General features: G+C 44.7%; 6 non-coding genes across 6 annotated transcripts; all 6 read right to left on the bottom strand.

The window, feature by feature from the left end:
• Positions 1-2,805: 2,805 nt before the first annotated feature.
• TRNAG-CCC (transfer RNA glycine (anticodon CCC)) lies at positions 2,806-2,877 on the bottom strand. The gene has a single exon. It is a non-coding gene; the product is annotated as a tRNA-Gly (tRNA).
• Positions 2,878-5,991: 3,114 nt separating this feature from the next.
• TRNAG-CCC (transfer RNA glycine (anticodon CCC)) lies at positions 5,992-6,063 on the bottom strand. The gene has a single exon. It is a non-coding gene; the product is annotated as a tRNA-Gly (tRNA).
• A 3,116-nt stretch (positions 6,064-9,179) lies between these two features.
• TRNAG-CCC (transfer RNA glycine (anticodon CCC)) lies at positions 9,180-9,251 on the bottom strand. The gene has a single exon. It is a non-coding gene; the product is annotated as a tRNA-Gly (tRNA).
• A 1,517-nt stretch (positions 9,252-10,768) lies between these two features.
• On the bottom strand, positions 10,769-10,840 carry TRNAG-CCC (transfer RNA glycine (anticodon CCC)). The gene has a single exon. It is a non-coding gene; the product is annotated as a tRNA-Gly (tRNA).
• A 9,500-nt stretch (positions 10,841-20,340) lies between these two features.
• Positions 20,341-20,412, bottom strand: TRNAG-CCC (transfer RNA glycine (anticodon CCC)). Its single transcript has one exon. It is a non-coding gene; the product is annotated as a tRNA-Gly (tRNA).
• A 1,517-nt stretch (positions 20,413-21,929) lies between these two features.
• Positions 21,930-22,001, bottom strand: TRNAG-CCC (transfer RNA glycine (anticodon CCC)). The gene has a single exon. It is a non-coding gene; the product is annotated as a tRNA-Gly (tRNA).
• Positions 22,002-23,627: the final 1,626 nt, after the last annotated feature.

Here is a 23,627-nt window from a genome sequence, read left to right as displayed (position 1 = left end):
TGACATTCAAAGCATGCCCAGAAAAACGTGTGACGATCCCACCGGTCATTTATGCTTATAATTGGGTATCTTTACTTTCAAAGTATGGGGTTGATCCTTTGGCGATCACTCTCTTGTATTTCAGCAGAGACAGATAGTTGAGAAGTCTTTTCTCACATAGCTAGCACAAGCCTGCGCTTTTCCTTGCTGGTAGCGTGGAAATGACAGATTGGTTCTCATAAGAAAAAACAAGAAATATTATAGCAGAGGATGGTTTCGATCCATCGACCTCTGGGTTATGGGCCCAGCACGCTTCCGCTGCGCCACTCTGCTCCCTTGTAAAAGTGTTCTCTTTATGCAGAGGAGGAGCTTTCAGCGAAGTGGCGAGGGATTGGTGGGTCTCGCTCCTCATTTGCCTAAGCATGCTGCAATGTATGCTGGGTGCAGAAAATCTTCATCTTCTCGTCTCACAGTCAGTCATAACTGAAAGTGCAGACCCTCTTGGGAACTAGCAGTTTCAGGCCTTTACCAAGATAGCAGCTCTCTAACCCTCTCCTCTCTCTTTGATCCTAGCGCTAGCATGCTCAGGATTTGATTTTAACTGGGAGCCAGAGATCTACCCGGTGAGGGCTTGCCCGGTGTGAGGCTTTTGAGCGTTTGGGAGCGTTCGGGACGTGAGGACGTTGGACAGGAAATGTTGCCATCTTGAAATATCCAACCTTCCTGCTGTCGTGAGAGGCTCTTTCCATGGACATCTGCCTCTTGGAGTCCTCTTAACTTGCTCTCTGATATAACATTTTGTGAGCTGCATTTACATCCGATGGCTACAAGGTGGCGCTGCATTCAGGTGAGAGAACAAGTGTGCACAAAATCGTTGGGGACTTTTGCCAGATTCATCGGTGGATCTTGCCTACTTTTATTCACATGCTAGATATTGCCTAGAAATGCTTTTTAATATAGAGATGCTAGAGTTAGAATGTCTGGTCGGGGTTCAGCCCTTTCATTGTTACCGCCCGCAACATATTTATTACCAGCACATGTGAGTGGTGACTCTGCTTTTTGGAAAATAGCATCTAATAGGACAATGAATGTAGCAGATGGGGCGATCGAGATGCCTGCCTAAGTATTTCATTTTTTTTTTTAATTTAACGTCTGATTAATCTGTTCATGATATTTCCGTTTTGTGACATGTTGCATTAAAACAAATCCTGCTTGGAGAACATATAAAAATTTGCACTGCATTGGCCAGGAATCGAACCCGGGTCAACTGCTTGGGAAGCAGCTATGCTCACCACTATACCACCAACGCCCTATGATGTGGTTGCTCTCGGTTCTAAAGATTACAACCCCGAGTTCAATGACTATCTTGCACCAGTTTCAATGGTGCATTTGGTTTAGATACCAACATGAAAAGCAGTAGAAAGTTTCTTGTAGAGGGTAAGGAACTGGGGATTGAAACCAAGGCCAAATCTGTGCAGAAGAGAAGAAATGGAAAGCAGTAGTACAAATAGTGGAAATGAACATATTTACGCAGCATTGGAAGCAAAGCAGCGAAGAGAAAGAGAGTGCCTTCCATGAAATGCCCAGGAGAATGATAAGAGCAGAACGAAAAGGCAAGAATGACATTCAAAGCATGCCCAGAAAAACGTGTGACGATCCCACCGGTCATTTATGCTTATAATTGGGTATCTTTACTTTCAAAGTATGGGGTTGATCCTTTGGCGATCACTCTCTTGTATTTCAGCAGAGACAGATAGTTGAGAAGTCTTTTCTCACATAGCTAGCACAAGCCTGCGCTTTTCCTTGCTGGTAGCGTGGAAATGACAGATTGGTTCTCATAAGAAAAAACAAGAAATATTATAGCAGAGGATGGTTTCGATCCATCGACCTCTGGGTTATGGGCCCAGCACGCTTCCGCTGCGCCACTCTGCTCCCTTGTAAAAGTGTTCTCTTTATGCAGAGGAGGAGCTTTCAGCGAAGTGGCGAGGGATTGGTGGGTCTCGCTCCTCATTTGCCTAAGCATGCTGCAATGTATGCTGGGTGCAGAAAATCTTCATCTTCTCGTCTCACAGTCAGTCATAACTGAAAGTGCAGACCCTCTTGGGAACTAGCAGTTTCAGGCCTTTACCAAGATAGCAGCTCTCTAACCCTCTCCTCTCTCTTTGATCCTAGCGCTAGCATGCTCAGGATTTGATTTTAACTGGGAGCCAGAGATCTACCCGGTGAGGGCTTGCCCGGTGTGAGGCTTTTGAGCGTTTGGGACGTGAGGACGTTGGACAGGAAATGTTGCCATCTTGAAATACCCAACCTTCCTGCTGTCGTGAGAGGCTCTTTCCATGGACATCTGCCTCTTGGAGTCCTCTCAACTTGCTCTCTGATATAACATTTTGTGAGCTGCAGTTACATCCGATGGCTACAAGGTGGCGCTGCATTCAGGTGAGAGAACAAGTGTGCACAAAATCGTTGGGGACTTTTGCCAGATTCATCGGTGGATCTTGCCTACTTTTATTCACATGCTAGATATTGCCTAGAAATGCTTTTTAATATAGAGATGCTATAGTTAGAATGTCTGGTCGGGGTTCAGCCCTTTCATTGTCTACCGCCCGCAACATATTTATTACCAGCACATGTGAGTGGTGACTCTGCTTTTTGGAAAATAGCATGTAATAGGACAATGAATGTAGCAGATGGGGCGATCGAGATGCCTGCCTAAGTATTTCATTTTTTTTTTAATTTAACGTCTGATTAATCTGTTCATGATATTTCCGTTTTGTGACATGTTGCATTAAAACAAATCCTGCTTGGAGAACATATAAAAATTTGCACTGCATTGGCCGGGAATCGAACCCGGGTCAACTGCTTGGGAAGCAGCTATGCTCACCACTATACCACCAACGCCCTATGATGTGGGTGCTCTCGGTTCTAAAGATTACAACCCCGAGTTCAATGACTATTTTGCACCAGTTCAATGGTGCATTTGGTTTAGATACCAACATGAAAAGCAGTAGAAAGTTTCTTGTAGAGGGTAAGGAACTGGGGATTGAAACCAAGGCCAAATCTGTGCAGAAGAGAAGAAATGGAAAGCAGTAGTACAAATAGTGGAAATGAACATATTTAGGCAGCATTGGAAGCAAAGCAGCGAAGAGAAAGAGAGTGCCTTCCATGAAATGCCCAGGAGAATGATAAGAGCAGAACGAAAAGGCAAGAATGACATTCAAAGCATGCCCAGAAAAACGTGTGACGATCCCACCGGTCATTTATGCTTATAATTGGGTATCTTTACTTTCAAAGTATGGGGTTGATCCTTTGGCGATCACTCTCTTGTATTTCAGCAGAGACAGATAGTTGAGAAGTCTTTTCTCACATAGCTAGCACAAGCCTGCGCTTTTCCTTGCTGGTAGCGTGGAAATGACAGATTGGTTCTCATAAGAAAAAACAAGAAATATTATAGCAGAGGATGGTTTCGATCCATCGACCTCTGGGTTATGGGCCCAGCACGCTTCCGCTGCGCCACTCTGCTCCCTTGTAAAAGTGTTCTCTTTATGCAGAGGAGGAGCTTTCAGCGAAGTGGCGAGGGATTGGTGGGTCTCGCTCCTCATTTGCCTAAGCATGCTGCAATGTATGCTGGGTGCAGAAAATCTTCATCTTCTCGTCTCACAGTCAGTCATAACTGAAAGTGCAGACCCTCTTGGGAACTAGCAGTTTCAGGCCTTTACCAAGATAGCAGCTCTCTAACCCTCTCCTCTCTCTTTGATCCTAGCGCTAGCATGCTCAGGATTTGATTTTAACTGGGAGCCAGAGATCTACCCGGTGAGGGCTTGCCCGGTGTGAGGCTTTTGAGCGTTTGGGAGCGTTCGGGACGTGAGGACGTTGGACAGGAAATGTTGCCATCTTGAAATATCCAACCTTCCTGCTGTCGTGAGAGGCTCTTTCCATGGACATCTGCCTCTTGGAGTCCTCTTAACTTGCTCTCTGATATAACATTTTGTGAGCTGCATTTACATCCGATGGCTACAAGGTGGCGCTGCATTCAGGTGAGAGAACAAGTGTGCACAAAATCGTTGGGGACTTTTGCCAGATTCATCGGTGGATCTTGCCTACTTTTATTCACATGCTAGATATTGCCTAGAAATGCTTTTTAATATAGAGATGCTAGAGTTAGAATGTCTGGTCGGGGTTCAGCCCTTTCATTGTTACCGCCCGCAACATATTTATTACCAGCACATGTGAGTGGTGACTCTGCTTTTTGGAAAATAGCATCTAATAGGACAATGAATGTAGCAGATGGGGCGATCGAGATGCCTGCCTATGTATTTCATTTTTTTTTTAATTTAACGTCTGATTAATCTGTTCATGATATTTCCGTTTTGTGACATGTTGCATTAAAACAAATCCTGCTTGGAGAACATATAAAAATTTGCACTGCATTGGCCAGGAATCGAACCCGGGTCAACTGCTTGGGAAGCAGCTATGCTCACCACTATACCACCAACGCCCTATGATGTGGTTGCTCTCGGTTCTAAAGATTACAACCCCGAGTTCAATGACTATCTTGCACCAGTTTCAATGGTGCATTTGGTTTAGATACCAACATGAAAAGCAGTAGAAAGTTTCTTGTAGAGGGTAAGGAACTGGGGATTGAAACCAAGGCCAAATCTGTGCAGAAGAGAAGAAATGGAAAGCAGTAGTACAAATAGTGGAAATGAACATATTTACGCAGCATTGGAAGCAAAGCAGCGAAGAGAAAGAGAGTGCCTTCCATGAAATGCCCAGGAGAATGATAAGAGCAGAACGAAAAGGCAAGAATGACATTCAAAGCATGCCCAGAAAAACGTGTGACGATCCCACCGGTCATTTATGCTTATAATTGGGTATCTTTACTTTCAAAGTATGGGGTTGATCCTTTGGCGATCACTCTCTTGTATTTCAGCAGAGACAGATAGTTGAGAAGTCTTTTCTCACATAGCTAGCACAAGCCTGCGCTTTTCCTTGCTGGTAGCGTGGAAATGACAGATTGGTTCTCATAAGAAAAAACAAGAAATATTATAGCAGAGGATGGTTTCGATCCATCGACCTCTGGGTTATGGGCCCAGCACGCTTCCGCTGCGCCACTCTGCTCCCTTGTAAAAGTGTTCTCTTTATGCAGAGGAGGAGCTTTCAGCGAAGTGGCGAGGGATTGGTGGGTCTCGCTCCTCATTTGCCTAAGCATGCTGCAATGTATGCTGGGTGCAGAAAATCTTCATCTTCTCGTCTCACAGTCAGTCATAACTGAAAGTGCAGACCCTCTTGGGAACTAGCAGTTTCAGGCCTTTACCAAGATAGCAGCTCTCTAACCCTCTCCTCTCTCTTTGATCCTAGCGCTAGCATGCTCAGGATTTGATTTTAACTGGGAGCCAGAGATCTACCCGGTGAGGGCTTGCCCGGTGTGAGGCTTTTGAGCGTTTGGGACGTGAGGACGTTGGACAGGAAATGTTGCCATCTTGAAATACCCAACCTTCCTGCTGTCGTGAGAGGCTCTTTCCATGGACATCTGCCTCTTGGAGTCCTCTCAACTTGCTCTCTGATATAACATTTTGTGAGCTGCAGTTACATCCGATGGCTACAAGGTGGCGCTGCATTCAGGTGAGAGAACAAGTGTGCACAAAATCGTTGGGGACTTTTGCCAGATTCATCGGTGGATCTTGCCTACTTTTATTCCCATGCTAGATATTGCCTAGAAATGCTTTTTAATATAGAGATGCTATAGTTAGAATGTCTGGTCGGGGTTCAGCCCTTTCATTGTCTACCGCCCGCAACATATTTATTACCAGCACATGTGAGTGGTGACTCTGCTTTTTGGAAAATAGCATGTAATAGGACAATGAATGTAGCAGATGGGGCGATCGAGATGCCTGCCTAAGTATTTCATTTTTTTTTTAATTTAACGTCTGATTAATCTGTTCATGATATTTCCGTTTTGTGACATGTTGCATTAAAACAAATCCTGCTTGGAGAACATATAAAAATTTGCACTGCATTGGCCGGGAATCGAACCCGGGTCAACTGCTTGGGAAGCAGCTATGCTCACCACTATACCACCAACGCCCTATGATGTGGGTGCTCTCGGTTCTAAAGATTACAACCCCGAGTTCAATGACTATTTTGCACCAGTTCAATGGTGCATTTGGTTTAGATACCAACATGAAAAGCAGTAGAAAGTTTCTTGTAGAGGGTAAGGAACTGGGGATTGAAACCAAGGCCAAATCTGTGCAGAAGAGAAGAAATGGAAAGCAGTAGTACAAATAGTGGAAATGAACATATTTAGGCAGCATTGGAAGCAAAGCAGCGAAGAGAAAGAGAGTGCCTTCCATGAAATGCCCAGGAGAATGATAAGAGCAGAACGAAAAGGCAAGAATGACATTCAAAGCATGCCCAGAAAAACGTGTGACGGTCCCACCAGTCATTTATGCTTATAATTGGGTATCTTTACTTTCAAAGTATGGGGTTGATCCTTTGGCGATCACTCTCTTGTATTTCAGCAGAGACAGATAGTTGAGAAGTCTTTTCTCACATAGCTAGCACAAGCCTGCGCTTTTCCTTGCTGGTAGCGTGGAAATGACAGATTGGTCCTCAGAAGAAAAAACAAGAAATATTATAGCAGAGGATGGTTTCGATCCATCGACCTCTGGGTTATGGGCCCTGCACGCTTCCGCTGCGCCACTCTGCTCCCTTGTAAAAGTGTTTTCTTTATGCAGATGAGGAGCTTTCAGCGAAGTGGCGAGGGATTGGTGGGTCTCGCTCCTCATTTGCCTAAGCATGCTGCAATGTATGCTGGGAGCAGAAAATCTTCATCTTCTCGTCTCACAGTCAGTCATAACTGAAAGTGCAGACCCTCTTGGGAACTAGCAGTTTCAGGCCTTTACCAAGATAGCAGCTCTCTAACCCTCTCCTCTCTCTTTGATCCTAGCGCTAGCATGCTCAGGATTTGATTTTAACTGGGAGCCAGAGATCTACCCGGTGAGGGCTTGCCCGGTGTGAGGCTTTTGAGCGTTTGGGACGTGAGGACGTTGGACAGGAAATGTTGCCATCTTGAAATACCCAACCTTCCTGCTGTCGTGAGAGGCTCTTTCCATGGACATCTGCCTCTTGGAGTCCTCTCAACTTGCTCTCTGATATAACATTTTGTGAGCTGCAGTTACATCCGATGGCTACAAGGTGGCGCTGCATTCAGGTGAGAGAACAAGTGTGCACAAAATCGTTGGGGACTTTTGCCAGATTCATCGGTGGATCTTGCCTACTTTTATTCACATGCTAGATATTGCCTAGAAATGCTTTTTAATATAGAGATGCTAGAGTTAGAATGTCTGGTCGGGGTTCAGCCCTTTCATTGTCTACCGCCCGCAACATATTTATTACCAGCACATGTGAGTGGTGACTCTGCTTTTTGGAAAATAGCATCTAATAGGACAATGAATGTAGCAGATGGGGCGATCGAGATGCCTGCCTAAGTATTTCATTTTTTTTTTTAATTTAACGTCTGATTAATCTGTTCATGATATTTCCGTTTTGTGACATGTTGCATTAAAACAAATCCTGCTTGGAGAACATATAAAAATTTGCACTGCATTGGCCAGGAATCGAACCCGGGTCAACTGCTTGGGAAGCAGCTATGCTCACCACTATACCACCAACGCCCTATGATGTGGTTGCTCTCGGTTCTAAAGATTACAACCCCGAGTTCAATGACTATCTTGCACCAGTTTCAATGGTGCATTTGGTTTAGATACCAACATGAAAAGCAGTAGAAAGTTTCTTGTAGAGGGTAAGGAACTGGGGATTGAAACCAAGGCCAAATCTGTGCAGAAGAGAAGAAATGGAAAGCAGTAGTACAAATAGTGGAAATGAACATATTTAGGCAGCATTGGAAGCAAAGCAGCGAAGAGAAAGAGAGTGCCTTCCATGAAATGCCCAGGAGAATGATAAGAGCAGAACGAAAAGGCAAGAATGACATTCAAAGCATGCCCAGAAAAACGTGTGATGGTCCCACCAGTCATTTATGCTTATAATTGGGTATCTTTAATTTCAAAGTATGGGGTTGATCCTTTGGCGATCACTCTCTTGTATTTCAGCAGAGACAGATAGTTGAGAAGTCTTTTCTCACATAGCTAGCACAAGCCTGCGCTTTTCCTTGCTGGTAGCGTGGAAATGACAGATTGGTTCTCAGAAGAAAAAACAAGAAAAATTATAGCAGAGGATGGTTTTGATCCATCGACCTCTGGGTTATGGGCCCAGCACGCTTCCGCTGCGCCACTCTGCTCCCTTGTAAAAGTGTTCTCTTTATGCAGAGGAGGAGCTTTCAGCGAAGTGGCGAGGGATTGGTGGGTCTCGCTCCTCATTTGCCTAAGCATGCTGCAATGTATGCTGGGTGCAGAAAATCTTCATCTTCTCGTCTCACAGTCAGTCATAACTGAAAGTGCAGACCCTCTTGGGAACTAGCAGTTTCAGGCCTTTACCAAGATAGCAGCTCTCTAACCCTCTCCTCTCTCTTTGATCCTAGCGCTAGCATGCTCAGGATTTGATTTTAACTGGGAGCCAGAGATCTACCCGGTGAGGGCTTGCCCGGTGTGAGGCTTTTGAGCGTTTGGGAGCGTTCGGGACGTGAGGACATTGGACAGGAAATGTTGCCATCTTGAAATATCCAACCTTCCTGCTGTCGTGAGAGGCTCTTTGCATGGACATCTGCCTCTTGGAGTCCTCTCAACGTGCTCTCTGATATAACATTTTGTGAGCTGCAGTTACATCCGATGGCTACAAGGTGGCGCTGCATTCAGGTGAGAGAACAAGTGTGCACAAAATCGTTGGGGACTTTTGCCAGATTCATCGGTGGATCTTGCCTACTTTTATTCACATGCTAGATATTGCCTAGAAATGCTTTTTAATATAGAGATGCTAGAGTTAGAATGTCTGGTCGGGGTTCAGCCCTTTCATTGTCTACCGCCCGCAACATATTTATTACCAGCACATGTGAGTGGTGACTCTGCTTTTTGGAAAATAGCGTCTAATAGGACAATTAATGTAGCAGATGGGGCGATCGAGGTGCCTGCCTAAGTATTTCATTTTTTTTTTAATTTAACGTCTGATTAATCTGTTCATGATATTTCCGTTTTGTGACATGTTGCATTAAAACAAATCCTGCTTGGAGAACATATAAAAAGTTGCACTGCATTGGCCGGGAATCGAACCCGGGTCAACTGCTTGGGAAGCAGCTATGCTCACCACTATACCACCAACGCCCTATGATGTGGGTGCTCTCGGTTCTAAAGATTACAACCCCGAGTTCAATGACTATCTTGCACCAGTTTCAATGGTGCATTTGGTTTAGATACCAACATGAAAAGCAGTAGAAAGTTTCTTGTAGAGGGTAAGGAACTGGGGATTGAAACCAAGGCCAAATCTGTGCAGAAGAGAAGAAATGGAAAGCAGTAGTACAAATAGTGGAAATGAACATATTTAGGCAGCATTGGAAGCAAAGCAGCGAAGAGAAAGAGAGTGCCTTCCATGAAATGCCCAGGAGAATGATAAGAGCAGAACGAAAAGGCAAGAATGACATTCAAAGCATGCCCAGAAAAACGTGTGACGGTCCCACCAGTCATTTATGCTTATAATTGGGTATCTTTACTTTCAAAGTATGGGGTTGATCCTTTGGCGATCACTCTCTTGTATTTCAGCAGAGACAGATAGTTGAGAAGTCTTTTCTCACATAGCTAGCACAAGCCTGCGCTTTTCCTTGCTGGTAGCGTGGAAATGACAGATTGGTCCTCAGAAGAAAAAACAAGAAATATTATAGCAGAGGATGGTTTCGATCCATCGACCTCTGGGTTATGGGCCCAGCACGCTTCCGCTGCGCCACTCTGCTCCCTTGTAAAAGTGTTTTCTTTATGCAGATGAGGAGCTTTCAGCGAAGTGGCGAGGGATTGGTGGGTCTCGCTCCTCATTTGCCTAAGCATGCTGCAATGTATGCTGGGAGCAGAAAATCTTCATCTTCTCGTCTCACAGTCAGTCATAACTGAAAGTGCAGACCCTCTTGGGAACTAGCAGTTTCAGGCCTTTACCAAGATAGCAGCTCTCTAACCCTCTCCTCTCTCTTTGATCCTAGCGCTAGCATGCTCAGGATTTGATTTTAACTGGGAGCCAGAGATCTACCCGGTGAGGGCTTGCCCGGTGTGAGGCTTTTGAGCGTTTGGGACGTGAGGACGTTGGACAGGAAATGTTGCCATCTTGAAATACCCAACCTTCCTGCTGTCGTGAGAGGCTCTTTCCATGGACATCTGCCTCTTGGAGTCCTCTCAACTTGCTCTCTGATATAACATTTTGTGAGCTGCAGTTACATCCGATGGCTACAAGGTGGCGCTGCATTCAGGTGAGAGAACAAGTGTGCACAAAATCGTTGGGGACTTTTGCCAGATTCATCGGTGGATCTTGCCTACTTTTATTCACATGCTAGATATTGCCTAGAAATGCTTTTTAATATAGAGATGCTAGAGTTAGAATGTCTGGTCGGGGTTCAGCCCTTTCATTGTCTATCGCCCGCAACATATTTATTACCAGCACATGTGAGTGGTGACTCTGCTTTTTGGAAAATAGCATGTAATAGGACAATGAATGTAGCAGATGGGGCGATCGAGATGCCTGCCTAAGTATTTCATTTTTTTTTTAATTTAACGTCTGATTAATCTGTTCATGATATTTCCGTTTTGTGACATGTTGCATTAAAACAAATCCTGCTTGGAGAACATATAAAAATTTGCACTGCATTGGCCGGGAATCGAACCCGGGTCAACTGCTTGGGAAGCAGCTATGCTCACCACTATACCACCAACGCCCTATGATGTGGTTGCTCTCGGTTCTAAAGATTACAACCCCGAGTTCAATGACTATCTTGCACCAGTTCAATGGTGCATTTGGTTTAGATACCAACATGAAAAGCAGTAGAAAGTTTCTTGTAGAGGGTAAGGAACTGGGGATTGAAACCAAGGCCAAATCTGTGCAGAAGAGAAGAAATGGAAAGCAGTAGTACAAATAGTGGAAATGAACATATTTAGGCAGCATTGGAAGCAAAGCAGCGAAGAGAAAGAGAGTGCCTTCCATGAAATGCCCAGGAGAATGATAAGAGCAGAACGAAAAGGCAAGAATGACATTCAAAGCATGCCCAGAAAAACGTGTGACGGTCCCACCAGTCATTTATGCTTATAATTGGGTATCTTTACTTTCAAAGTATGGGGTTGATCCTTTGGCGATCACTCTCTTGTATTTCAGCAGAGACAGATAGTTGAGAAGTCTTTTCTCACATAGCTAGCACAAGCCTGCGCTTTTCCTTGCTGGTAGCGTGGAAATGACAGATTGGTCCTCAGAAGAAAAAACAAGAAATATTATAGCAGAGGATGGTTTCGATCCATCGACCTCTGGGTTATGGGCCCAGCACGCTTCCGCTGCACCACTCTGCTCCCTTGTAAAAGTGTTTTCTTTATGCAGATGAGGAGCTTTCAGCGAAGTGGCGAGGGATTGGTGGGTCTCGCTCCTCATTTGCCTAAGCATGCTGCAATGTATGCTGGGAGCAGAAAATCTTCATCTTCTCGTCTCACAGTCAGTCATAACTGAAAGTGCAGACCCTCTTGGGAACTAGCAGTTTCAGGCCTTTACCAAGATAGCAGCTCTCTAACCCTCTCCTCTCTCTTTGATCCTAGCGCTAGCATGCTCAGGATTAGATTTTAACTGGGAGCCAGAGATCTACCCGGTGAGGGCTTGCCCGGTGTGAGGCTTTTGAGCGTTTGGGAGCGTTCGGGACGTGAGGACGTTGGACAGGAAATGTTGCCATCTTGAAATACCCAACCTTCCTGCTGTCGTGAGAGACTCTTTCCATGGACATCTGCCTCTTGGAGTCCTCTCAACTTGCTCTCTGATATAACATTTTGTGAGCTGCAGTTACATCCGATGGCTACAAGGTGGAGCTGCATTCAGGTGAGAGAACAAGTGTTCACAAAATCGTTGGGGACTTTTGCCAGATTCATCGGTGGATCTTGCCTACTTTTATTCACATGCTAGATATTGCCTAGAAATGCTTTTTAATATAGAGATGCTAGAGTTAGAATGTCTGGTCGGGGTTCAGCCCTTTCATTGTCTACCGCCCGCAACATATTTATTACCAGCACATGTGAGTGGTGACTCTGCTTTTTGGAAAATAGCATCTAATAGGACAATGAATGTAGCAGATGGGGTGATCGAGATGCCTGCCTAAGTATTTCATTTTTTTTTTAATTTAACGTCTGATTAATCTGTTCATGATATTTCCGTTTTGTGACATGTTGCATTAAAACAAATCCTGCTTGGATAACATATAAAAATTTGCACTGCATTGGCCGGGAATCGAACCCGGGTCAACTGCTTGGGAAGCAACTATGCTCACCACTATACCACCAACACCCTATGATGTGGTTGCTCTCGGTTCTAAAGATTACAACCCCGAGTTCAATGACTATCTTGCACCAGTTTCAATGGTGCATTTGGTTTAGATACCAACATGAAAAGCAGTAGAAAGTTTCTTGTAGAGGGTAAGGAACTGGGGATTGAAACCAAGGCCAAATCTGTGCAGAAGAGAAGAAATGGAAAGCAGTAGTACAAATAGTGGAAATGAACATATTTACGCAGCATTGGAAGCAAAGCAGCGAAGAGAAAGAGAGTGCCTTCCATGAAATGCCCAGGAGAATGATAAGAGCAGAACGAAAAGGCAAGAATGACATTCAAAGCATGCCCAGAAAAACGTGTGACGATCCCACCGGTCATTTATGCTTATAATTGGGTATCTTTACTTTCAAAGTATGGGGTTGATCCTTTGGCGATCACTCTCTTGTATTTCAGCAGAGACAGATAGTTGAGAAGTCTTTTCTCACATAGCTAGCACAAGCCTGCGCTTTTCCTTGCTGGTAGCGTGGAAATGACAGATTGGTTCTCAGAAGAAAAAACAAGAAATATTATAGCAGAGGATGGTTTCGATCCATCGACCTCTGGGTTATGGGCCCAGCACGCTTCCGCTGCGCCACTCTGCTCCCTTGTAAAAGTGTTCTCTTTATGCAGAGGAGGAGCTTTCAGCGAAGTGGCGAGGGATTGGTGGGTCTCGCTCCTCATTTGCCTAAGCATGCTGCAATGTATGCTGGGTGCAGAAAATCTTCATCTTCTCGTCTCACAGTCAGTCATAACTGAAAGTGCAGACCCTCTTGGGAACTAGCAGTTTCAGGCCTTTACCAAGATAGCAGCTCTCTAACCCTCTCCTCTCTCTTTGATCCTAGCGCTAGCATGCTCAGGATTTGATTTTAACTGGGAGCCAGAGATCTACCCGGTGAGGGGAGGCTTTTGAGCGTTTGGGAGCGTTCGGGACGTGAGGACGTTGGACAGGAAATGTTGCCATCTTGAAATATCCAACCTTCCTGCTGTCGTGAGAGGCTCTTTCCATGGACATCTGCCTCTTGGAGTCCTCTCAACTTGCTCTCTGATATAACATTTTGTGAGCTGCAGTTACATCCGATGGCTACAAGGTGGCGCTGCATTCAGGTGAGAGAACAAGTGTGCACAAAATCGTTGGGGACTTTTGCCAGATTCATCGGTGGATCTTGCCTACTTTTATTCACATGCTAGATATTGCCTAGAAATGCTTTTTAATATAGAGATGCTATAGTTAGAATGTCTGGTCGGGGTTCAGCCCTTTCATTGTCTACCGCCCGCAACATATTTATTACCAGCACATGTGAGTGGTGACTCTGCTTTTTGGAAAATAGCATCTAATAGGACAATGAATTTAGCAGATGGGGCGATCGAGATGCCTGCCTAAGTATTTCATTTTTTTTTAAATTTAACGTCTGATTAATCTGTTCATGATATTTCCGTTTTGTGACATGTTGCATTAAAACAAATCCTGCTTGGAGAACATATAAAAATTTGCACTGCATTGGCTGGGAATCGAACCCGGGTCAACTGCTTGGGAAGCAGCTATGCTCACCACTATACCACCAACGCCCTATGATGTGGTTGCTCTCGGTTCTAAAGATTACAACCCCGAGTTCAATGACTATCTTGCACCAGTTTCAATGGTGCATTTGGTTTAGATACCAACATGAAAAGCAGTAGAAAGTTTCTTGTAGAGGGTAAGGAACTGGGGATTGAAACCAAGGCCAAATCTGTGCAGAAGAGAAGAAATGGAAAGCAGTAGTACAAATAGTGGAAATGAACATATTTAGGCAGCATTGGAAGCAAAGCAGCGAAGAGAAAGAGAGTGCCTTCCATGAAATGCCCAGGAGAATGATAAGAGCAGAACGAAAAGGCAAGAATGACATTCAAAGCATGCCCAGAAAAACGTGTGACGGTCCCACCAATCATTTATGCTTATAATTGGGTATCTTTACTTTCAAAGTATGGGGTTGATCCTTTGGCGATCACTCTCTTGTATTTCAGCAGAGACAGATAGTTGAGAAGTCTTTTCTCACATAGCTAGCACAAGCCTGCGCTTTTCCTTGCTGGTAGCGTGGAAATGACAGATTGGTTCTCAGAATCAAAAACAAGAAATATTATAGCAGAGGATGGTTTCGATCCATCGACCTCTGGGTTATGGGCCCAGCACGCTTCCGCTGCGCCACTCTGCTCCCTTGTAAAAGTGTTCTCTTTATGCAGAGGAGGAGCTTTCACCGAAGTGGCGAGGGATTGGTGGGTCTCGCTCCTCATTTGCCTAAGCATGCTGCAATGTATGCTGGGTGCAGAAAATCTTCATCTTCTCGTCTCACAGTCAGTCATAACTGAAAGTGCAGACCCTCTTGGGAACTAGCAGTTTCAGGCCTTTACCAAGATAGCAGCTCTCTAACCCTCTCCTCTCTCTTTGATCCTAGCGCTAGCATGCTCAGGATTTGATTTTAACTGGGAGCCAGAGATCTACCCGGTGAGGGGAGGCTTTTGAGCGTTTGGGAGCGTTCGGGACGTGAGGACGTTGGACAGGAAATGTTGCCATCTTGAAATATCCAACCTTCCTGCTGTCGTGAGAGGCTCTTTCCATTGACATCTGCCTCTTGGAGTCCTCTCAACTTGCTCTCTGATATAACATTTTGTGAGCTGCAGTTACATCCGATGGCTACAAGGTGGCGCTGCATTCAGGTGAGAGAACAAGTGTGCACAAAATCGTTGAGGACTTTTGCCAGATTCATCGGTGGATCTTGCCTACTTTTATTCACATGCTAGATATTGCCTAGAAATGCTTTTTAATATAGAGATGCTAGAATTAGAATGTCTGGTCGGGGTTCAGCCCTTTCATTGTCTACCGCCCGCAACATATTTATTACCAGCACATGTGAGTGGTGATTCTGCTTTTTGGAAAATAGCATCTAATAGGACAATGAATTTAGCAGATGGGGCGATCGAGATGCCTGCCTAAGTATTTCATTTTTTTTGTAATTTAACGTCTGATTAATCTGTTCATGATATTTCCGTTTTGTGACATGTTGCATTAAAACAAATCCTGCTTGGAGAACATATGCAAATTTGCACTGCATTGGCTGGGAATCGAACCCGGGTCAACTGCTTGGGAAGCAGCTATGCTCACCACTATACCACCAACGCCCTATGATGTGGTTGCTCTCGGTTCTAAAGATTACAACCCCGAGTTCAATGACTATCTTGCACCAGTTTCAATGGTGCATTTGGTTTAGATACCAACATGAAAAGCAGTAGAAAGTTTCTTGTAGAGGGTAAGGAACTGGGGATTGAAACCAAGGCCAAATCTGTGCAGAAGAGAAGAAATGGAAAGCAGTAGTACAAATAGTGGAAATGAACATATTTAGGCAGCATTGGAAGCAAAGCAGCGAAGAGAAAGAGAGTGCCTTCCATGAAATGCCCAGGAGAATGATAAGAGCAGAACGAAAAGGCAAGAATGACATTCAAAGCATGCCCAGAAAAACGTGTGACGGTCCCACCAGTCATTTATGCTTATAATTGGGTATCTTTAATTTCAAAGTATGGGGTTGATCCTTTGGCGATCACTCTCTTGTATTTCAGCAGAGACAGATAGTTGAGAAGTCTTTTCTCACATAGCTAGCACAAGCCTGCGCTTTTCCTTGCTGGTAGCGTGGAAATGACAGATTGGTTCTCAGAAGAAAAAACAAGAAATATTATAGCAGAGGATGGTTTCGATCCATCGACCTCTGGGTTATGGGCCCAGCACGCTTCCGCTGCGCCACTCTGCTCCCTTGTAAAAGTGTTCTCTTTATGCAGAGGAGGAGCTTTCAGCGAAGTGGCGAGGGATTGGTGGGTCTCGCTCCTCATTTGCCTAAGCATGCTGCAATGTATGCTGGGTGCAGAAAATCTTCATCTTCTCGTCTCACAGTCAGTCATAACTGAAAGTGCAGACCCTCTTGGGAACTAGCAGTTTCAGGCCTTTACCAAGATAGCAGCTCTCTAACCCTCTCCTCTCTCTTTGATCCTAGCGCTAGCATGCTCAGGATTTGATTTTAACTGGGAGCCAGAGATCTACCCGGTGAGGGCTTGCCCGGTGTGAGGCTTTTGAGCGTTTGGGAGCGTTTGGGAGCGTTGAGGACGTTGGACAGGAAATGTTGCCATCTTGAAATATCCAACCTTCCTGCTGTCGTGAGAGGCTCTTTCCATGGACATCTGCCTCTTGGAGTCCTCTTAACTTGCTCTCTGATATAACATTTTGTGAGCTGCATTTACATCCGATGGCTACAAGGTGGCGCTGCATTCAGGTGAGAGAACAAGTGTGCACAAAATCGTTGGGGACTTTTGCCAGATTCATCGGTGGATCTTGCCTACTTTTATTCACATGCTAGATATTGCCTAGAAATGCTTTTTAATATAGAGATGCTAGAGTTAGAATGTCTGGCCGGGGTTCAGCCCTTTCATTGTCTACTGCCCGCAACATATTTATTACCAGCACATGTGAGTGGTGACTCTGCTTTTTGGAAAATAGCATCTAATAGGACAATGAATGTAGCAGATGGGGCGATCGAGATGCCTGCCTAAGTATTTCATTTTTTTTTTTAATTTAACGTCTGATTAATCTGTTCATGATATTTCCGTTTTGTGACATGTTGCATTAAAACAAATCCTGCTTGGAGAACATATAAAAATTTGCACTGCATTGGCCAGGAATCGAACCCGGGTCAACTGCTTGGGAAGCAGCTATGCTCACCACTATACCACCAACGCCCTATGATGTGGTTGCTCTCGGTTCTAAAGATTACAACCCCGAATTCAATGACTATCTTGCACCAGTTTCAATGGTGCATTTGGTTTAGATACCAACATGAAAAGCAGTAGAAAGTTTCTTGTAGAGGGTAAGGAACTGGGGATTGAAACCAAGGCCAAATCTGTGCAGAAGAGAAGAAATGGAAAGCAGTAGTACAAATAGTGGAAATGAACATATTTAGGCAGCATTGGAAGCAAAGCAGCGAAGAGAAAGAGAGTGCCTTCCATGAAATGCCCAGGAGAATGATAAGAGCAGAACGAAAAGGCAAGAATGACATTCAAAGCATGCCCAGAAAAACGTGTGATGGTCCCACCAGTCATTTATGCTTATAATTGGGTATCTTTAATTTCAAAGTATGGGGTTGATCCTTTGGCGATCACTCTCTTGTATTTCAGCAGAGACAGATAGTTGAGAAGTCTTTTCTCACATAGCTAGCACAAGCCTGCGCTTTTCCTTGCTGGTAGCGTGGAAATGACAGATTGGTTCTCAGAAGAAAAAACAAGAAATATTATAGCAGAGGATGGTTTTGATCCATTGACCTCTGGGTTATGGGCCCAGCACGCTTCCGCTGCGCCACTCTGCTCCCTTGTAAAAGTGTTCTCTTTATGCAGAGGAGGAGCTTTCAGCGAAGTGGCGAGGGATTGGTGGGTCTCGCTCCTCATTTGCCTAAGCATGCTGCAATGTATGCTGGGTGCAGAAAATCTTCATCTTCTCGTCTCACAGTCAGTCATAACTGAAAGTGCAGACCCTCTTGGGAACTAGCAGTTTCAGGCCTTTACCAAGATAGCAGCTCTCTAACCCTCTCCTCTCTCTTTGATCCTAGCGCTAGCATGCTCAGGATTTGATTTTAACTGGGAGCCAGAGATCTACCCGGTGAGGGCTTGCCCGGTGTGAGGCTTTTGAGCGTTTGGGAGCGTTCGGGACGTGAGGACATTGGACAGGAAATGTTGCCATCTTGAAATATCCAACCTTCCTGCTGTCGTGAGAGGCTCTTTGCATGGACATCTGCCTCTTGGAGTCCTCTCAACGTGCTCTCTGATATAACATTTTGTGAGCTGCAGTTACATCCGATGGCTACAAGGTGGCGCTGCATTCAGGTGAGAGAACAAGTGTGCACAAAATCGTTGGGGACTTTTGCCAGATTCATCGGTGGATCTTGCCTACTTTTATTCACATGCTAGATATTGCCTAGAAATGCTTTTTAATATAGAGATGCTAGAGTTAGAATGTCTGGTCGGGGTTCAGCCCTTTCATTGTCTACCGCCCGCAACATATTTATTACCAGCACATGTGAGTGGTGACTCTGCTTTTTGGAAAATAGCGTCTAATAGGACAATTAATGTAGCAGATGGGGCGATCGAGGTGCCTGCCTAAGTATTTCATTTTTTTTTTAATTTAACGTCTGATTAATCTGTTCATGATATTTCCGTTTTGTGACATGTTGCATTAAAACAAATCCTGCTTGGAGAACATATAAAAATTTGCACTGCATTGGCCGGGAATCGAACCCGGGTCAACTGCTTGGGAAGCAACTATGCTCACCACTATACCACCAACACCCTATGATGTGGTTGCTCTCGGTTCTAAAGATTACAACCCCGAGTTCAATGACTATCTTGCACCAGTTTCAATGGTGCATTTGGTTTAGATACCAACATGAAAAGCAGTAGAAAGTTTCTTGTAGAGGGTAAGGAACTGGGGATTGAAACCAAGGCCAAATCTGTGCAGAAGAGAAGAAATGGAAAGCAGTAGTACAAATAGTGGAAATGAACATATTTACGCAGCATTGGAAGCAAAGCAGCGAAGAGAAAGAGAGTGCCTTCCATGAAATGCCCAGGAGAATGATAAGAGCAGAACGAAAAGGCAAGAATGACATTCAAAGCATGCCCAGAAAAACGTGTGATGGTCCCACCAGTCATTTATGCTTATAATTGGGTATCTTTAATTTCAAAGTATGGGGTTGATCCTTTGGCGATCACTCTCTTGTATTTCAGCAGAGACAGATAGTTGAGAAGTCTTTTCTCACATAGCTAGCACAAGCCTGCGCTTTTCCTTGCTGGTAGCGTGGAAATGACAGATTGGTTCTCAGAAGAAAAAACAAGAAATATTATAGCAGAGGATGGTTTTGATCCATCGACCTCTGGGTTATGGGCCCAGCACGCTTCCGCTGCGCCACTCTGCTCCCTTGTAAAAGTGTTCTCTTTATGCAGAGGAGGAGCTTTCAGCGAAGTGGCGAGGGATTGGTGGGTCTCGCTCCTCATTTGCCTAAGCATGCTGCAATGTATGCTGGGTGCAGAAAATCTTCATCTTCTCGTCTCACAGTCAGTCATAACTGAAAGTGCAGACCCTCTTGGGAACTAGCAGTTTCAGGCCTTTACCAAGATAGCAGCTCTCTAACCCTCTCCTCTCTCTTTGATCCTAGCGCTAGCATGCTCAGGATTTGATTTTAACTGGGAGCCAGAGATCTACCCGGTGAGGGCTTGCCCGGTGTGAGGCTTTTGAGCGTTTGGGAGCGTTCGGGACGTGAGGACATTGGACAGGAAATGTTGCCATCTTGAAATATCCAACCTTCCTGCTGTCGTGAGAGGCTCTTTGCATGGACATCTGCCTCTTGGAGTCCTCTCAACGTGCTCTCTGATATAACATTTTGTGAGCTGCAGTTACATCCGATGGCTACAAGGTGGCGCTGCATTCAGGTGAGAGAACAAGTGTGCACAAAATCGTTGGGGACTTTTGCCAGATTCATCGGTGGATCTTGCCTACTTTTATTCACATGCTAGATATTGCCTAGAAATGCTTTTTAATATAGAGATGCTAGAGTTAGAATGTCTGGTCGGGGTTCAGCCCTTTCATTGTCTACCGCCCGCAACATATTTATTACCAGCACATGTGAGTGGTGACTCTGCTTTTTGGAAAATAGCGTCTAATAGGACAATTAATGTAGCAGATGGGGCGATCGAGGTGCCTGCCTAAGTATTTCATTTTTTTTTTAATTTAACGTCTGATTAATCTGTTCATGATATTTCCGTTTTGTGACATGTTGCATTAAAACAAATCCTGCTTGGAGAACATATAAAAAGTTGCACTGCATTGGCCGGGAATCGAACCCGGGTCAACTGCTTGGGAAGCAGCTATGCTCACCACTATACCACCAACGCCCTATGATGTGGGTGCTCTCGGTTCTAAAGATTACAACCCCGAGTTCAATGACTATCTTGCACCAGTTTCAATGGTGCATTTGGTTTAGATACCAACATGAAAAGCAGTAGAAAGTTTCTTGTAGAGGGTAAGGAACTGGGGATTGAAACCAAGGCCAAATCTGTGCAGAAGAGAAGAAATGGAAAGCAGTAGTACAAATAGTGGAAATGAACATATTTAGGCAGCATTGGAAGCAAAGCAGCGAAGAGAAAGAGAGTGCCTTCCATGAAATGCCCAGGAGAATGATAAGAGCAGAACGAAAAGGCAAGAATGACATTCAAAGCATGCCCAGAAAAACGTGTGACGGTCCCACCAGTCATTTATGCTTATAATTGGGTATCTTTACTTTCAAAGTATGGGGTTGATCCTTTGGCGATCACTCTCTTGTATTTCAGCAGAGACAGATAGTTGAGAAGTCTTTTCTCACATAGCTAGCACAAGCCTGCGCTTTTCCTTGCTGGTAGCGTGGAAATGACAGATTGGTCCTCAAAAGAAAAAACAAGAAATATTATAGCAGAGGATGGTTTCGATCCATCGACCTCTGGGTTATGGGCCCAGCACGCTTCCGCTGCGCCACTCTGCTCCCTTGTAAAAGTGTTTTCTTTATGCAGATGAGGAGCTTTCAGCGAAGTGGCGAGGGATTGGTGGGTCTCGCTCCTCATTTGCCTAAGCATGCTGCAATGTATGCTGGGAGCAGAAAATCTTCATCTTCTCGTCTCACAGTCAGTCATAACTGAAAGTGCAGACCCTCTTGGGAACTAGCAGTTTCAGGCCTTTACCAAGATAGCAGCTCTCTAACCCTCTCCTCTCTCTTTGATCCTAGCGCTAGCATGCTCAGGATTTGATTTTAACTGGGAGCCAGAGATCTACCCGGTGAGGGCTTGCCCGGTGTGAGGCTTTTGAGCGTTTGGGACGTGAGGACGTTGGACAGGAAATGTTGCCATCTTGAAATACCCAACCTTCCTGCTGTCGTGAGAGGCTCTTTCCATGGACATCTGCCTCTTGGAGTCCTCTCAACTTGCTCTCTGATATAACATTTTGTGAGCTGCAGTTACATCCGATGGCTACAAGGTGGCGCTGCATTCAGGTGAGAGAACAAGTGTGCACAAAATCGTTGGGGACTTTTGCCAGATTCATCGGTGGATCTTGCCTACTTTTATTCACATGCTAGATATTGCCTAGAAATGCTTTTTAATATAGAGATGCTAGAGTTAGAATGTCTGGTCGGGGTTCAGCCCTTTCATTGTCTACCGCCCGCAACATATTTATTACCAGCACATGTGAGTGGTGACTCTGCTTTTTGGAAAATAGCATGTAATAGGACAATGAATGTAGCAGATGGGGCGATCGAGATGCCTGCCTAAGTATTTCATTTTTTTTTTAATTTAACGTCTGATTAATCTGTTCATGATATTTCCGTTTTGTGACATGTTGCATTAAAACAAATCCTGCTTGGAGAACATATAAAAATTTGCACTGCATTGGCCGGGAATCGAACCCGGGTCAACTGCTTGGGAAGCAGCTATGCTCACCACTATACCACCAACGCCCTATGATGTGGTTGCTCTCGGTTCTAAAGATTACAACCCCGAGTTCAATGACTATCTTGCACCAGTTCAATGGTGCATTTGGTTTAGATACCAACATGAAAAGCAGTAGAAAGTTTCTTGTAGAGGGTAAGGAACTGGGGATTGAAACCAAGGCCAAATCTGTGCAGAAGAGAAGAAATGGAAAGCAGTAGTACAAATAGTGGAAATGAACATATTTAGGCAGCATTGGAAGCAAAGCAGCGAAGAGAAAGAGAGTGCCTTCCATGAAATGCCCAGGAGAATGATAAGAGCAGAACGAAAAGGCAAGAATGACATTCAAAGCATGCCCAGAAAAACGTGTGACGGTCCCACCAGTCATTTATGCTTATAATTGGGTATCTTTACTTTCAAAGTATGGGGTTGATCCTTTGGCGATCACTCTCTTGTATTTCAGCAGAGACAGATAGTTGAGAAGTCTTTTCTCACATAGCTAGCACAAGCCTGCGCTTTTCCTTGCTGGTAGCGTGGAAATGACAGATTGGTCCTCAGAAGAAAAAACAAGAAATATTATAGCAGAGGATGGTTTCGATCCATCGACCTCTGGGTTATGGGCCCAGCACGCTTCCGCTGCACCAATCTGCTCCCTTGTAAAAGTGTTTTCTTTATGCAGATGAGGAGCTTTCAGCGAAGTGGCGAGGGATTGGTGGGTCTCGCTCCTCATTTGCCTAAGCATGCTGCAATGTATGCTGGGAGCAGAAAATCTTCATCTTCTCGTCTCACAGTCAGTCATAACTGAAAGTGCAGACCCTCTTGGGAACTAGCAGTTTCAGGCCTTTACCAAGATAGCAGCTCTCTAACCCTCTCCTCTCTCTTTGATCCTAGCGCTAGCATGCTCAGGATTAGATTTTAACTGGGAGCCAGAGATCTACCCGGTGAGGGCTTGCCCGGTGTGAGGCTTTTGAGCGTTTGGGAGCGTTCGGGACGTGAGGACGTTGGACAGGAAATGTTGCCATCTTGAAATACCCAACCTTCCTGCTGTCTTGAGAGACTCTTTCCATGGACATCTGCCTCTTGGAGTCCTCTCAACTTGCTCTCTGATATAACATTTTGTGAGCTGCAGTTACATCCGATGGCTACAAGGTGGAGCTGCATTCAGGTGAGAGAACAAGTGTGCACAAAATCGTTGGGGACTTTTGCCAGATTCATCGGTGGATCTTGCCTACTTTTATTCACATGCTAGATATTGCCTAGAAATGCTTTTTAATATAGAGATGCTAGAGTTAGAATGTCTGGTCGGGGTTCAGCCCTTTCATTGTCTACCGCCCGCAACATATTTATTACCAGCACATGTGAGTGGTGACTCTGCTTTTTGGAAAATAGCATCTAATAGGACAATGAATGTAGCAGATGGGGTGATCGAGATGCCTGCCTAAGTATTTCATTTTTTTTTTAATTTAACGTCTGATTAATCTGTTCATGATATTTCCGTTTTGTGACATGTTGCATTAAAACAAATCCTGCTTGGAGAACATATAAAAATTTGCACTGCATTGGCCGGGAATCGAACCCGGGTCAACTGCTTGGGAAGCAACTATGCTCACCACTATACCACCAACACCCTATGATGTGGTTGCTCTCGGTTCTAA

The sequence above is a fragment of the Triturus cristatus genome, chromosome 11, assembly GCF_964204655.1.
Source record: "Triturus cristatus chromosome 11, aTriCri1.1, whole genome shotgun sequence".
Classification (NCBI taxonomy): domain Eukaryota; kingdom Metazoa; phylum Chordata; class Amphibia; order Caudata; family Salamandridae; genus Triturus; species Triturus cristatus.
The sequence above is the reverse complement of the archived record's forward strand: the minus strand, read 5'-3'. Positions and strand labels throughout refer to the sequence as shown.